The 12931-nt window shown below is 48.8% G+C and overlaps 1 protein-coding gene across 6 annotated transcripts in view; it reads right to left on the reverse strand.

Moving 5' to 3' along the window:
• GATAD2A (GATA zinc finger domain containing 2A) overlaps positions 1-7640 on the reverse strand; it is a 98128-nt gene extending 90488 nt beyond the window's left edge. For 4 of the 6 annotated variants that reach the window (XM_069588979.1, XM_069588976.1, XM_069588972.1 and 1 more), the window contains exon 1: positions 7123-7640. The gene's annotated coding sequence lies outside the window, so the exon portion shown is untranslated. The remainder of the gene's footprint in view (positions 1-7122) is intronic. The other 2 variants (XM_069588978.1, XM_069588975.1) reach the window with 1 other exon arrangement.
• Positions 7641-12931: the final 5291 nt, after the last annotated feature.

Here is a 12931-nt window from a genome sequence, read left to right on the forward strand (position 1 = left end):
AGCTGCGGCATTTCGCTGCACTCTCCAGTTCAGGAACCTCTCTCTTCCTAGCGGCACGAGGGCCACTGTGTCCAGCCAGGCGCCTAACCCTTAACAAGTTGAATGAGCACTCCCATCACACTTGAAGGTACGGTTTTTGCTGTAACATACCGCAGGCACATGGTGTGTAAGTTTGAGCCTTTTTCCTAGTCACCCTGTCATGCTTCAGAAGGCACGGCAAGTCTGCAGGGTATACCAGGGTGGTGCAGTGGTGGTGGCAGCAGCAGGGGCAGTATAGGGCTCCAGTGAACTAAGGGAACCCATTGGGAAAAGTCAGCCAATCCAGGAACCTCCAGATCAGGGGTCCCCAGCCTCTGGGAATGCCTGATGATCTGAGGTGGAGCTGATGCACCAACAGAAATAAAGTACACAATAAATGTAATGTGCTGGAATCATCCCAGAACCATCCTCCTTCCCTCCGGTTCGTGGTACAACTGTCCTCCGTGAAACCAGTCCCTGGTGCCAAAAAAACGAGAACTGCGGCTCCAGCTCACTGGCCCTCAGTCATAAACAGCAGCCTGTGGCCCCACATGGACTGGTTTGCTCTTGGGCAGTATTAACTGCCATTGGTAGCCATCGGGTGCCAACCTCAAGAGGAACAGCCAGCCTTGATATGATTCTATAACAATTTGTTTAGGCGCTAAGTCGTGTTCGACTCTTTGCAACCCCATGGACTGTAGCCTGCCAGGCTCCTCTGTCCCTGGGATTTCCCAGGCAACAATACTGCAGTGGGTTGCCATTCCTCCTCCAGGGGATCGCCTTTATTGGCAGGCGGATTCTTTACCACTGAGCCACCTAGGAAGCTACCTTTACTAGGAACCTACAACAGTCTGGCTGCTTGCTTCGTGCTTACCATCCCCACCAGCAAATGAAGAGACTGAGGCGCCAATGTTAGGCCACTCTCCTAAGGGCACAGAGCCAGCAAGTGGCAGAATCTGGTTTTCTGGCTCTAAAGTGTCTATTGCACACAGGGCCTCCCATGGCACTTTTAACCAAGCAGTAAAGACAAATAACAGCAAACAGTTATCCAAGAACACACTCTTGCAGAAGGATCTATCTCCTGTCTGCTTCCGTGAGTTCTATACACATCTCCAGAGCAGCCTTTTGCAGGCAAGCTACTGCGGGGAACCCTGCGATAATGCAACAGGAAACTGTCCTGTTAACCACCCAGCCAGACAGTCCTGAATCTGTGGGTACATGTGCTGGGCCCCCAGCCCTGCAAAGTGTAGGTCCACTAGCTCCCAGCTCTGACAGCGGCTTACTGAGCAAAAAGTGAGAGCCTAACATGTTTTCTATGCTCACACTGGAGCCTAAGAATGTAGCCTGGAGGGCGGGGAACAGGAAGTGAAGAGAGAACAAGCATCCACTTCCCAAGGGCAACAGAGCCCAGAGGTGGGAGTCTGATCACGTGCACAGTTGCAATACTTGTCCACGCCCACTTCCGGCCTCGGCTTTCCTCTTCACCTCAGGAGTCAGTACTTGGGTGGAGAGAAAGGAAAAGAAGACTACCAGGAACTCCTTGTAATATGCTCCTTCTCCCCTGGAACCTGGGCCCTGAATGAGTATTCACGCCTGCTCTCTGGCTCCACCCCTCACAAATACACTTACTTAAGAAAAACACCTGTCACATGACTGATCTACGTGGACTAACATAAAATCTGGACCACAACACAGGAAAATCAAACTAGTGCTTCCCCAGTCCCAGTATAAGAAGGAACCATAGGGCAGAGGGAACTCTGCGCCAAGAATACTAATACAAGATAAAGCAACTTAGCTCTTCGAAACCTCACCTTTCCATTGCCATAAACAACAGCCAAGTACTACCCTTGTCTGATTTTTTTTTTAAGAGATTCCAAATGAGGCAAGAGGACATTTAGAGTTGTGTATCTCTTTGCATATCTGGGCTTCCCAAGTGGCACTAGTGATAAAGAACACCCCTGCCCATGCAGGAGAGAGAAGAGACACGGGTTCAGTCCCTGGTTCGGGAAGATCCCCTGGAGAAGGGCACTGCTGCCCACTCCAGTATCCTTGCCTGGAGAATCCCACGGACAGAAGAGCCTGGTGGACTACAGTCCATAGGGTCGCACAGAGTTGGACACGACTGAAGCAACTTAGCATGCATGCATGCATCTCTTTGCATAATAGGCACTGCCATGAAGAAATACCATGGGATTCCAAAAACACACTGCCACCAGCTTCAGGAGAAGCAAAGCTGAAAATGCTCTGGGAAATAACCATTCCAGAATCTCTTTTGTTTCTCCAAGACTATAGCCCCAGTCATCCTGGATCAACTAGTGCCAAAAGCCAACAATCAACTGGGAAAACACCATAATTTCTGCCTCCTTTCAGAGGGAGGAAACAGAAAACAAGAGTCCAGTGAGGAAATTAGAAGGGTAGTAAGGGTTCATTTCCAAACCTTCAAGAAACTCTACCCCAAAATCTCAACATCCAGGGACGGTCTCAGAGAAGCCCTGAGACATCCTTTCATTCATTTGCTTATTTGTCTGTGACAGGGACGTAAGGCGCTAGAGGCCTGACTGCACCTCTCTAGCCAGCTCACTGCCAGACTCCCAGCACCCAGCACGCTGTGCCTGGTGCACCACTGGCGCCCACTTACTGCTGAATTATTTGCTGGCATAGGAAGTTATACGAGCCAGGAGTTCTAACACTTTCTATTTTCCAATCCAATTTAAGTTACACTAAAAAACAAAAACCCTACCTTAGGGCCACACAGGAAAACTCGTAGCAAATTAAGCCCTTACTTGAGTGTTCAAACGTCCCTTATATGCCAGTTTGGAGGGATAAATTCATATCCAAGCAACACATCCATATAGACAAAGGCAGACAGTCTGTGGAGAGGATAATGTCAGACTTAAAACTAGAAATTCAAAATAACATCCATTCATTTGAATAGAACAACTCCATAGAGTAGTTACTTCCCAATTTTGAAAGAGATCAGCTTCTTTCTTATCATCAAAATCCCTCAGGGATTTAATGCCCCCAGTGCTGTCTCCAACAGGAAGGAAACCCTGACTTCCCCAGCTATTTCAGTTATATAAATCAACAGTTTATCGTCCAGAGTTAGAAGCTGGGCAGTGTTGGGACCCACATGCCTTTTAGAGCAGCCTACCAACGGATAACCACGTTACATTACCTCTAATAAATGTACCTAGATCAATATCATTTCTAACTATCCAAGGGTTTTTATTGCTGTAAGGATCTTTCAATTCAAAAAAAAAAAAAAAAAGGTTTAAAAAACTTCCTGTTAGATAACAGAGATGAGATGGTGGCGCCACCATCCACCAAAGTGAAGTCTGTGGTACATAAGGACATAATTTCAGAAGGGATAATAATCCCTTTAAAGTTCTTAACCTTGTGTTTTATATTTTAAAAATAATAAACTTTGCTCCTTTCCCATATAATGGAATAAATGTCCTTAAGAGAATTTATAGAAATTTAAGATTGGCAGATATTTCTTAGCTTCAACAGTTAAATTCACTGTGTGTGTATGAAAGAGAGAGGGAGAGAGGGAGTGGAGGGCAGAGGAAGGGCGAGGGGATATTTTTTGGAGGGAACCCTTTTCTTCTAACTTGGGGGCAATGCAGTGGAGGCCTAGCTCAGATTTCTCACTCACTATTCCCCGGCAACCCAGGTTGTAGCTATCAGGGACAAGTGCCATCTGTCCCCACATGAATAAGTGAAAAAGGCTGAGCCCAACTCATCAGGCCCAATTTTAAGGCTTCCACTAATTGCTAAGAAGAAAACAAGTGTCCTGCCCATTCATTCCAATCCTCATCTGCAGAGGCTGAGTTAGCATCTCCACAGTCCTCTGGATATTTGAGACCACAAGGTGAATTCTGATCTCATGGGCACTACGCTACACACTCAATGTACCTATATGGGTCACTTTCTTTTTCTTCCCACAATTCAAGTTTGTAATAATCTTCTATCCGGCCTGTGGTCTAATTATAGTAATATATCTCCTTGTCCTTAACTCACAGATTACCCCATTTTACAGAGGGAGAAAGCAAGGCCAAGGCAAACACAAACCCCTGCCACAAAGCCAATCTATCTCACAACTGCTATCTGAACACAGAAAAAACGCTAGACCCAGATAGGCAGTGGATTTTGCAAGAGACAAGTTTCTTTCTCTTTGCTCTTCAGGCATATTTAGCCTTGGCAAAATATCAAACACTTCCTGGTCTGGGAGTCCAGGCCAGAACCATAGTCTCCTGAGCACAACAACCAACCTTTATTGCACACCAACCATGTGCTAGGTGCTGTGCTGGCTGCCTCCGGTTCATTATCCTAGATTCATTCATTCACACATCTAGGAAGCACTTCCCCATTAGTAGGCACTTTCACACATATTCACAGAGATGTAACCCCCCCTCAAATATTTAGTAATGTGCTGATCTTGTGCCAAAACTTATCTAAGGCCACACAGCTAGGAAGGACAGACCCAGAATCTGAATCAGGTCCTTCTCACTTCAAAGCTCTCCCTTCCCCAACCCTGCTGGTCCTGTGGGCTTCATTTCAAATAAGAAACATGTGCCAGCACTTCTCTGTCCTATCTCAGGACATCTTAAGCCTCGAGTTCCCCACCATCTTCCTTTTCCCTTCAGGGCAGTGCCTACAGCTGACCAGGAAGAGGCAGCAGAGAAGCAACCAGGTCTGGGACAGCTTCCTGCCTGGACTTGACTACTGCAGGAGCAGAGGGCCCAGGAAACTCTCCAAGCCCTTCTCCACAGAAGAAAATAGCTCGAGTTGAAACTTGTGTCCACATGGTCCACCGACAGATTTAGAACTCAAATTATAGCCTCGGCAGGAGTCTTCACAAAGGACGCAAATTAAGCAAGACCCAGATGGAAATGAACAGGAGAGAGACAGTCTTAAGTCAAACTGTAAAGTGAACTGCAGTTCTAGCAGAGTCAGAGGGAAGAGCTGGTTGAAATGCTAAGCCAAACAAGTTCAGCCTGTGTTTCGGAACTTCAGGAACATTTCTCCCCATGTTTTCAGCCTGAGACTTGTGCATGGACACGAAGTGGTTACAAGTTACTCAGGTTTCAAATTGAGTTCATTCCTGTCCTTTGGACCATCTCTCAATGCCAGCATTCATCAACTTGGGCTCCAGAGAGCTCTGCGTTTGGCAAAACAGATAAAATTAGCTACTGGAGTGAACTTGGAATTCAGGGTGGGCCACTAAAATAAAGTACACATGAGATTTGTAAAAGCCACGTAAAAACTTCCTTTGAGCCAAGCTGAAGTCACCTAACTTAGAGAGATGAATTCAAATCCCCTGTTCTCTGCCTCCCTTCCTCCCTTCCTTGATCGAAGGTGACCCATTTCCTGCTTCTTGCCTTGCCTTTCAAACCAGAGTGTCCCACAAACTGAAGATCCACTAGAGATCAAGGGGTAAATGAGTCGATCTCAGGAGAGAAAACACAGCAGGAAGACCTGAATGAGCGGTTATTTTTTTCTTCTCCTTTTGCAGGGGTGGGGGGTGAGTTCTAGCGTGCAGAGGAGGACTGAGGATGGGACCGGAAGTGGGTCAGTCCCACAACATGAAGGTGTGATAATGGGGTACAGTGCTCCAGGCCTGTCCATCCTGTCTCTGCACTGGCCTGACAACACTGTAGTGGCCCCATGACTCAAACATGGAGTAACCACAGTTGTCATCTGACAACAGCTCTTGCTCCCCAAAATCTAGCAGACCTTAAAGGATAAGAGAAAACAGCGTTTTGTTTTTTGCCTGTCTCCCAATTTCCCTTCCAGCCACAAATTCCTCCAGGTCCCCTGAAGCTGAGGTAAAAATTCAGAGAATACCCCTAATCTGGCCAGAAAGAAGACTGATGGTGGGAGGGGCATATTTCTGATCTCTCCTTCCAGAACAGAGAGAAGTTTAGTACCAAAAACAGAAACAGGGGTCTGAAGTCGGGGTCTCAAAGGAAAAGTGAGTTTTAATGCAAAGAGTTTTTGCATTAGAGAATCAGGAGGGAAACCTGAGGAAAGGGGAAATGTCCTCAGGCAAGTGGAAGGAGAACCCCTGGGAATGGAGGGGGACCCTTCAGAGAAGTGAAGAAACTCATTCCCTCTTCAATCAGAGAGGGGGTTTCTTGAAAGAGTGGAGGCACACTTCAGGGATGTGAGGAGCCTAATAAAGTGGGACATTTCATTTTAGGAAGAGAACCTCTGGAGAAGCCAGGGACCCCCTCCAAACCCTGCGGCACCCACAGATCAGTAGGAGTCCCCCACAAAATGGAAACTGTTTTGGAAAAGTGGGGAACATTTCTTCAGACAAATAAGGGTCCAGTCATTAATATGAGCACTTTGGAGTAGTGGGCCCCCTCAAGAAAATGGAGGTACTCATCAAAAAGTTAGGGGTCCCATCAAAAGTGGGGACAACTCAAAAAAGTGGGGAACACCTCCAAGAAGGATTCTGACAGAAGTAGGAACACCTCAGATTAGTTGAGGAGGGCCACATGGGGAAAGGAGGAGGCCACCCAGAGAAGTGGGACAGAGAAGCAGGGAGAGCAACGCGGAAAGGTAGGGGGGAAGGGGAACCCATGAAGAGTAGGGGACGCCTCAAAAAAGCAAGGGCAAAAAAGGAACAGAGTACACAGTGGGACAACAGCTCAGAGAAGCAGGGATCTCCTTACAGAGGTGGGGGTCCCCCAGAGAACTGAGGGGGAGGGTCCCCTAGAAACAGGGCTATCTCCTCAGAGAAGTGGCGGTCCTTCAGTGAAGACGGGGGTCGGTCCCAGAAAGGGAGGCGGTCCCACATAAAAAGCAACCCCTCGGGGAAGCAGGGGTCCCCTTAGAGAAGTTCAGAGGAGGTGTCTCAGAGACGCGGGGCCCTCAGAAAACGGGCCCCTTAACGAAGCAGGAGGTCCCTCAAAGAGATGGGGCACCCTCAGGGAAGGGAGGCCCCCCTCAGAGAGGCAGGGTCCCTTAGAGAAGCAGGTTCCGCGACAAGAGGGTCCACGCATGGAAGCGGCCCCCTCGGAGAAGCGGAAGCCCCAGAGAAGCCCGGGGCACCGGAAGCCGGCGACCCGCCACCAGCGGCGTCCGCCCCTCACTCACCGAAGTTGCTCGGCGCCTCTGCGGGCCGCTGCTGGGCCCCAGACGGCCTGGGGTGGCAAAGTCGGATCCCGTCCGCTTGGGTCTCGCGGCGGCAGCTCCCTCGGGTGGCGCCCGCGGCGGCGACCGCGGCGGCGACAGGACGACGGACGATCGACCGACTGACTGCGCGGGCGGCGCGGAGCGCGTTCGGGCAGCGGGGGTGCGCGTGCGCGCGCCGGGGCGCTGACCCCGGGCGGGAGGAGCCGCCGCGCAGCGCTCGAAGCCGCCGCTTGGTCTCGCCGCTCCGTCTCACACTGAAATTGCCCGCTTCGCAGCCCGGCTTCCCCGGTTGCTAGGCAGATTTCGCCTCTCACACTTCCGGGTTGAGGCACGTCTCACCGAGTGGCGGCGCCGCAGGCCAATGAGGTCCGGCCAGGGTTCCCGGGATCCGCGCCCCGGCGGGGGCGTGGCCAGCCTCGTGACGGACAGCATTCGGCGGCCAATGAGCATACGGGCCGGCTGGCCCTCGGGATCGCGCCGGGGGCTTGGGCGGGCCCGAGGAGGCGGGACAAGATGAATGACATGCAATGTACCAATGGGAGAGTGGAGCGGACCTCAGGTCCAGTCAGGGCGCTTCGGGGGCGGGGCTTTAGCTTCGGGGCAGGAACACCGCGAGGGGCGGGGCGTGAGGACGAGTCAATCCGTGGTCGGCTGCTCGGACACTGGCGGGGGGTTCTGCCCGGCTACCAGCGGCCGACAACTGTCTGGGCAGGGGGTTCCCCGCAGTGCTCAGCAGGGGCGCCCCACCCACAATGCACCGGAGGCGGCTTAGGCCGGGCGGGAGTGGAGCGGTTACGCCGGGCAGTGGGCGGGGCCGCATGAGGCGCGCTCTAAGGACTCTGGGCGAACTGTGGCCAGCTCTTGTTCCCCAGGGGATTCGTTGACCTGGGCTCTCTTCTGACTAGAGTCACGGGTTCGACCCTCTTGTGAGGAGAACTTTGAGGAATCTTGCCCCTGGCCCCTCTTCTGAGAAGAGTTTTAGCGATTCTTGCCTTGCCCACTTTTCTGAGAATAAGAATGATTTTGTTATAAGAAAACGTGTAGGGATTCGGGCCCCTGCCCCCTTTACTAAGGAGAATTGGGGGGCCCACTGCCTTTCCTGGAGAATATTTAGCGAACGTACCCTGCCTCTTTTCTGAGCCCTAGTGGTGGCCACTGGCCTTCTTCCTCCCTGGTGTGAGGGGCAGTGGGTGTTGCATGTCCTTGGCCTTCATTTCTGAAGATAACGGGAAATTCACAACTTGCAAGTCCTTCCTTCCACCAGAGAAGAAACTTGGAACTTAAAGCACCCTTCCTCTCTCCAGAGAGAAATTGCAGGAAACTGATGGCCCCTCATCCTTTTTACTAAATAATTGCCGAGGAGCTGTGCTCCCTGCGTTTTTTCTAAGCAGTGTTTGAGTGTTGGAGAAAGAGTTCCTCTTTTCCTAAGAACTGCAACCATTTGATTCCTCTGCCCTAGAAGAGTTATCCATTTAGCTCTCCTTCCTTTTTTTTCTTTTTTTATGAGAATTTTTCCAAGCAGCTATCAATTCTTTCTCAAGGGTCGAATCTGTGGTGCTTCCTAATTCTGTCCCCTATGGGGCTCTTCAGTTCCACTTTTCTGCTCTACTGAGTGGGGCCCTTCCAAGAAGCAGTCCTTTTTTTCTCACCTGTCCCCAGACAAAACTAAGCAGTAACTAAACTCTGCTGTAGCATCACCATGGCCTACCAGGTGTCTGAGGCTTTCACCTCTTTCTTCCCTCAGCCCTTCTGAACTCCTCCCCTGATTTATCCCCAAAGAGCCCAGTTATACCCTTTGCATGCAACCAGACATCCATTGAATTGAAGGGGTGAAGAAGGCAGGCATGAGAAAGATCCACAACACTCAGGATTCAATATGGCAACCTGTTATCACTCCCACCCCACCCCCACCAACCTATACACAGAAATATGCAAGATGCTGGGATACCTGAACTGTAGGATGGAACTTGGGAGCCGGTATGAACACAATAAAGGGAAATAGGCCTATTGGATAAGGCAGACTGTTATACTAAAGAGATACCAAGAATAGGTTCTAGGAATATAGAGGAGGAAGTGATTAAATGAAATAATGGATGTGAAAGTGCTTTGTAAACCTTGAAGCACTGTTCCCTTGTAGAAAGGATTATTGTAATTGTTACAAGTGAGCTGACATTCCTGGGAGAAAAGTGAAAAAAAAAAAATGCTGAGAGAGTGATAGGAGGGTTGGCAGAGAGCCCCGTGGAGCCTGATTCCCTGAGTGAGCTCAGCCTGGATCTAAGTGGTAAGGCTGACAGAATCCTTGGCTAGGAAGGGAAACTTCTGGAAACATGAAGACACCGTGTTCCCAGAGTGCTTTGTTTGTACCTCTGTTGTATGCCACATTCTACAAGTGTCTAAGGCAGTCTGGGTGGACAGTAAACCCTTGGACTATGGTGACTGGCAGAGCTGGGGTCGAACCCACACCTGTCACTCTCTAGCTAGGCCAGTTACTTCCCTTGCATGCACGCTTAGTCGCTCAGTCATGTCCAACTCTTTGCGATCCCATGGGCTGTAATCCACCAGGCTCCTCTGGCCATGGGATTCTCCAGGCAAGAATATTCAAGTGGGTTACCATTTCCTACTCCAAGTTACTTCCCTTAGCCATATCAAAAAAGGGAACACCAGTTCGCTAAAGGTTGCACTGAGGTTTGTGAGCTCGAAGTGCCTTGTGTGGTACCTGGTGTGCAATAGGACTTGGGAGCTTTTTGTTTCATTCCAGTCACTAACCAGGATGCTTTCTGAGAGCAAGAATACAGCCTTATTCATTTAAGTAATCCCTCAGTGCTTTTATAGCTCTGAATTGAACTGGGATCAAAGAGCAGTTCATTGTCCAACCCCTTCATTTTATACATGAGAAACTGAGAGGCCCAGAGGGCAACTGTGACTTGTTCACATCCCACTGGTACTTTACGGCTGAATCCTAAACTTGCATTGTCTTAATCTCAGTTTTGGCCTCTGTGCAGGAAAGATGAGAAGGAGGGAGACCTGTGCCCCTGATCCGTTGTGCAAGGCAGAGTCATGTAAGAACCCAGAAATCCCTGGGCCTAATCTCTCTCTCAGGCAATTGTGAGAAGGTTCTGAAAATAGTTCTAATAGAGTCCCCAGACTCAAGAGCAAAGGGCAAGTGGGGCCCTTGACTAGGGTCAAGACTACCTAAATTAACTTTATCAAAGGGAAATTGCAAATGAAGTGAGGTTATTAATATTTCAGAGCTACTCAATGTAATTTCCAGATTGATCCCTGGAAATGTCAGGACCTATAATTACATCTCACCTTTTTATTTTAAGAATGCACAGAATTTCTCAGATTCTCTGGAAAAAGGTAAAAAAAAAAAAAAAGCATTGCCTAGAGGAGGAAATGTTGGTTGAATTAAGAGATGTCAGTGAAATCTGGAATTCTAAGCATAAACAAGAGTCCCATTTGGCTAGAAAATTATGTCTTTGAAGAATCAGGCAAATGGCATTCACTGGAGAGAGTGAAATGACCCACCAAAATGGATGACAGGAGCTCAGCTTCTGACATTAAAAAAGAAGAGCACTCAACTCATACCAAGGATGGGCTTTCCTTTCCACACTGGTAGCAGTGATTGCATCTTTCTGCATCAAGGCGTGTCCCTTCCTGGGTCTGGGAAATCATGTGGGCAAACTGGCTAAGTGACATTCACATCCAAATAGGGAAATGGGAACTGAGCCAGGTGAACGCTCAAGCAGCGAGGAGGGCCAGGCCTCAGCAGTAGTTAGAAAAACGAGGACCTGGTGGGCTGCCACCCTGCAGAGACCTTCTCTTGGGGTCGTGGTCCTGGACAAGGAAGAGGACCAACTGACACTGATTAGAAAGGGTACTAAGCACGAGTATTAAAGCCCACAGGGGTCACTCAGTGAGAGTGGCAGTTCAGGTGCACACAGTCAAGTTCCCTCCATCATCGCCTCCTAGGATTCTTGGATTGCCTAATTCATTTAGGTTTGCCAAGCACTCTGAAGCCCACGTGGGCTTCCCAGGTGGCGCTAGTGGTAAAGAGCCTGGCTGCCAGTGCAGGAGGCATGAGCGACTCAGTTTCGATCCCTGCATCAGGAAGATCCCCTGGAGGAGGGCATGGCAACCCACTGCAGTATTCGTGCCTGGAGAATCCCATGGACAGAGAAGCCTCGCAGGCGACAGTCCATAGGGTCACAAAGAGTCAGACACAACTGACGTGGCTTAGCACGCACACACGCGTGCGATTCACATATCTGAGTTGCTGGCCTACTGAAATGTGCATCATTCGGCCAGTCCACTGGAATCAGCTTTGATTCTCCCGGGGAAAGGGTGGTAATAAGCCAGTTCCTTTGGGGAGGGAAAAGTTAGGAGTATCTTAGTCCCAGACACTGAATTTAAAACTCCTGCTGCTGCTACTCTGTGCAGCCCTGTGAACTGCAGCCCGCCAGGCTCCTCTGTCCATGGGATTCTCTAGGCAAGATTACTGAAGTGGATTGCCATGCCCTCCTCCAGGGGAATCTTCCCAACCCAGGGATTGAGCCAGGGTCTCCTGCATTGCAGGCAGATTCTTTACCATTTGAGCCACCATGGAAGCCCCCTTTTTTTTTTTAATAAAAAAAAAATTTTATTTGTTTTTGTCTTCTTTTTTATTTAGTTTGTGGAAGCCCAGTTTAACTCTAGTATATGTAAAATAGATAAACAAGAAGGGCTTACTGTATAGCACAGGAAACTATACTCAATATTCTATAATAACCTTTAAAGGAAAAGAATCTGAAAAATAAGATAGATATATAGATAGATATATGTATAACTGAATCACTTTGCTGTATACCTGAAACTAATGCAACATTGTAAATCAACTATGTGTTCTGTGCTGTGCTAAGTCACGTTGGGCTGCCGTGCCCTCCTCCTGGGGATCTTCCCAACCCAGGGATCGCACCCATGTCTCTTATGTCTCCTGCATTGGCAGGCGAGTTCTTTACCACTAGCACTACCTGGAGAGCCCTGTAAATCAACTATACTTCAATTTTTAAAAAGACAGTCAATCCCTGTTTCCAAAGAGAGTAGACACCACTAAATCGAGAGGTTGGCCTACGATGTCCCCCTGATTCCCTAAGAGAAAGTCATATAGCGCCTGAACTATGCGGGAGTCAGGGGGTTAGTGGGGAGAAGCTGTATCCCGTGCACTGGCAGGCGGATTTTTAACTGCTGGACCACCGCGGAAGCCCTCTTTTTTCGATCTACTCTTCGCAATTTCCATTTCTACCCCAGATGCTTGGACTACCGTGTGCCAAATGTCAACTAATTTCTCTTAAATCATGGACCACATGACACCCTACTCAAAACACTCTGATTTTTACAGAGACTGTATTGCATTGCTTTTATAAATCAGGAAGAAAAAAAATTTTTTTTTAATGACCTCCATCACCAAAGGTAAAGATTGACTCTTGACAATGTTTTAAGCCCTCTACTTGCCCCTTCTTTTCGCTACAGTTTCTTCCTGGATGCTTTCTTCAAGAATGCTATCTTACATTGATTAATACAAAATTTTCCACATTGCATTCCAGGAGACATCAGAATGACTCAAGGGACTTTTCCTGGTGGTTCCCTGGTTAAGACTGCACCTTCTAAGGCAGGGAGTGCAGGTTCAATCCCTGGTCAGGGAGCTAAGATCCCCCATGGCTTGCGGCCAAAAAACCAACAGAAGCAATATTGTAACAAATTCAATAAAAACTTTAAAAATAGTTCACATCAA

This window comes from Ovis canadensis, chromosome 5, assembly GCF_042477335.2.
Source record: "Ovis canadensis isolate MfBH-ARS-UI-01 breed Bighorn chromosome 5, ARS-UI_OviCan_v2, whole genome shotgun sequence".
NCBI lineage: Eukaryota > Metazoa > Chordata > Mammalia > Artiodactyla > Bovidae > Ovis > Ovis canadensis.